General features: G+C 39.8%; 1 long non-coding RNA gene across 1 annotated transcript in view; it reads right to left on the bottom strand.

Annotated features, from left to right (window-relative positions):
* Window positions 1-1,287: 1,287 nt before the first annotated feature.
* Window positions 1,288-3,787, bottom strand: part of LOC120568857 — a 24,028-nt gene continuing 21,528 nt past the window's right edge. The window contains exons 4-5 of the long non-coding RNA XR_005640797.1: window positions 3,579-3,607; window positions 1,288-2,138 (exon numbers count right to left, since the gene is read on the bottom strand). This is a non-coding gene — a long non-coding RNA (uncharacterized LOC120568857). The remainder of the gene's footprint in view (window positions 2,139-3,578; window positions 3,608-3,787) is intronic.

The raw sequence follows: 3,787 nt of genomic DNA on the forward strand, positions 1-3,787 counted from the left end.
AATAACCTGCATGATTCAGTCTGTTGAGGAGGAAAAAACACAATTCTTTGAAATGGAATATACAAGGTGACCTGGACCACTTTCTTGCCACACTTTGCACTCAGAGACTCTTCATGCATGCCCTGTTTTAGTTAATGAATCAGCCTTCCACTTAATCAAATGCTACATTACCTTCCCCTCAGCAACTAAAACAGTGCACTACAGAGAAGCTGTTATGTGCTGTTTTCTAGAGGGGGCTTTTCTGAGCAGTAGCACTAAAGCACAACTTCAAAGGGATGTTGTGCATCTATCCCAAATTAGCTGCCTGTGCAACTGTCTGAACACTTTGAGACCATCCTCTGTTGGTAAGAATACATTATTTTGTGGTAGTAAAATTACAGGCATTTATGTTGTAGGGCATCACCGAGCCTGCCAAAGGACAAAAGACTTGGATATTGCCCACATGAAGCCACAAAATGGACCTGGTACAGAGAACAGAGACAAGAACTTATGGTTTTCAGATCAACATTCCCAGACAGACTTAATGTATGTGATACCTCTTGATGCCCAGAGCTCACCCTGCTTGTAGCTGCCACAGGAATGGGTCACCAAGCTACAAATACAAGCATCAATACTTGATGGCTACAAAAGAAAAATAGGAAGTGAGGATAAGGCGTGTTCTGCATACGTATGGCTCATGTTTCCACTTTTCTTTTTTTCGGTTTCCACTTGTGAACATCTTATTAAAGCCGATAAAAGTAACAAAATCAGACTGTAGGCCTTTGCAACAGGTCATTTGAGCCTCTTGTCAAGGATCCAATGTACATATTCAACAGAAATATATTCACTGGGAGAGCTGTCATGTGTGTTGACACACACTTGGAATACCTTCTGCAATTTGCACATAATTTGTATCACCTGCATGTAATTAAACCATGAGCATTTGCTAGCAGTATGATCTACAACAAAGACAGGACCTACATCACTCTGAAATATCTGATCGGTCTGCAGCTGAGGACAATACAACACAGTCCTTTGTGCATAATTACATAAACAAATGCATGATTAAAAGTTGTACTGAAGCTCTACGCCAGCTGTTTGAGGCAGGCTGATACAGATGTATACATGTGTCTTTGCACACTAAATCAAATGTCCCATTGTGCTCATCTGGAGTGAATTAGGCTGTCGGAGGGAGGGGGACCTAGCGGCTTTGATATACACAGGAGGAAATGGGCAATGTCCTGGAACCACATACAACATCCTAATAAGAGCTGGTGACTGATAAGAAGGAGATAACCAGCTCATCTCTGCCTGTCTGTAAACTGTAACCTTTCTTTATTTAGCTCACAAACTTGAAACAGTGCTTATTTTAACACATTAAGACATTGTTTGCTCACTTTAATTGGCAAAACTTTAATACATCATATTTAGCAGTAAAAGTCTGCCAACCAAACCATGCATGAAAACCCCCTGAAAAATCTGATTGAACAGAATGAGTCAAATAATTGTACTCTCCAGGTAATCCTTAAATGATAGAAGTAAGCTTGCCATTGCAATGTCGTTGGTTTGAACCCCAGCAAAAGGAAGGAAATTTAGGGATCCAGTGACAACCAGAAGCTGGAGAGCTGCAAATAGCACACACCTTCTCCCTATAAATTCAGTTGATGTGCAGTGGAGGAAGGCACTCAAGCCCCAACCACTGGAGTGGAGTTGGTCGGTAGCCAACAGAGGAAATCTGTGGTTGTACTAGGCTGCCCCTGTGTAAATGTGTAGCAGGGTGTGTCTGCAATACAGCAAATCTACACAACATTTCAATTGCCTGGACAAATAAAGGCTTAAAATAGTGTTTAAGTTATAATATGTTTTACACTAACCATCTTTGTAAACAAGTGGGCCTAGATGTTTGGTTACAGCAACAAAATCATCATAATAGTTATCATTTGTGTTGTTAAAACTAGATTGTGTCAGGCTGAAATAACACAGCACAGTCTACTTACAGCTCTAAACAGACTGAATCTGAAAACAGGAAAGATATGGCTTTTCAGTCATTAATTTAACGGCATAAATCATTCCCTTTGAAGCATGGCCGAGCCTGTTTGCAAGGAACATAAGAAAGCCAATATGGAGAGCAGCTGGTCAGTTGGGATGAACGTGACATGCTGTTTGTTTGGGAAGAAAATGGAAAGAAAGGAGAAATGAGGGGATAAAAGAGTGAAAACAGATGAGCGTCACATTCAATAACCAACTTCATAGGATAGCACACATTTTCTGTGAGAATCAACATGAAACACCAAGTTATTTGATTAGTGAAAAACTCTGAAAAACAATGGACACACAAAATACTTGCTTTTTTAAACCATCAGATGTACAACAGCTCTAACAGGACACGCTGCACTATCACATGTTGGTCACAAAATAAATGTTTCAAGAGAAGGCCCTCTTTGTAAATCTAAATCTCTAATTTAAACAGTAGACGACCAGCAGACTTGCATCCACAAGATGTAATATAATTAGGGATACTGAACAGAGAATGAGAAATGAGAAATCAAGTCCCTGGGACTGCAGTCAAACCAACAAAAAAACATCACTGCACACAGAAGTGGAACCAGTTTTCGTCACAGGTTATGTAACAGAGTTCTGCTGCCCTCTTGTGTACAAAATAATAAATTCAACACAAAAGAGCACACAGTAACATTAGACAACAACATTTTATATCCAGTGGTGGAGGAAGTACTCAGATTCTTAACTTAAGTAAAAATATCACACTGTATTCCAAGTATTTCATTACAAGTTAAAGTCCTGCACTGAAAATGTCACTTAAATAAAAGTGTGTAAGTATTTTCAGCAAAAGCCCTTAAAAGGACCCCTTAACTGAAAGAGAGACGGGAAGGGACCCCCTACTACATATATTGTATAAAATTAAGTTGCATATTAAACTAGGCCTACAATAATGTGTAGGGCAGCCTAAAGCCCTACTAATTTTTTTTGCATAGAATACTAAGCTATTAAAATAAGAATTGTTGGCATGATTTTATAAATCATCTTTTAAGTGAATCCTTAGGATTAACTGTATCATTGGATGGCTACCTTAGTGACTACTTTACCTATAGGCCAGTAAGCCTATCATCAGTGGGGATTTATATTTGCTATTAAAATGTTGTAGTCATGTTTAGACATTTTTTTTTTAAGATAATTTTTTCTGCCATTTTAGGCCTTTATTTCCATAGGACAGATGAAGACATGAAAGGGGAGAGAGAGGGGGAATGACATGCAGCAAAGGGCCGCAGGTCGGAGTGAAACGTGCAGCTGCTGCGTCGAGGAGTAAACCTCTATATATGTGCGCCTGCTCTACCAACTGAGCCAACCCGGCCACAATTCATGTTAAGACATTTACATTTTTTTTTAACTTAACAATAATTTGGAGGTCGCCCTGCAGTGACTCTGAGGACCCCCTAGGGGTCCCGGACCACTTGTTGAAGATCTCTGTTTTAGAGCCCTCAAAACTATAAAGTGTTTAACACTTTAGATGGTCCCTTGTCACATATTTCAACGGGAGAATCCATAAATAAGCCTATGTGAGGAACAGTGTAATTACTTACCCACAGAGGAGATCAAGTAAGCAGTAAGTCTGCAATCAAACAGAAAACACAAATCATCAGACGCCTTATCAAAATATGACAGCTGGCTGTGTGTCAGTGAGGGAGGGAACCTCCCATCCCACATGCTGATGATAATTAGACGTATGATATCTGCATAGGGCTAAGCAATGAGCTCTGCCATCCCAACCACCATGCTTAAGCTTATCCCT

This window comes from Perca fluviatilis, chromosome 11, assembly GCF_010015445.1.
Source record: "Perca fluviatilis chromosome 11, GENO_Pfluv_1.0, whole genome shotgun sequence".
NCBI lineage: Eukaryota > Metazoa > Chordata > Actinopteri > Perciformes > Percidae > Perca > Perca fluviatilis.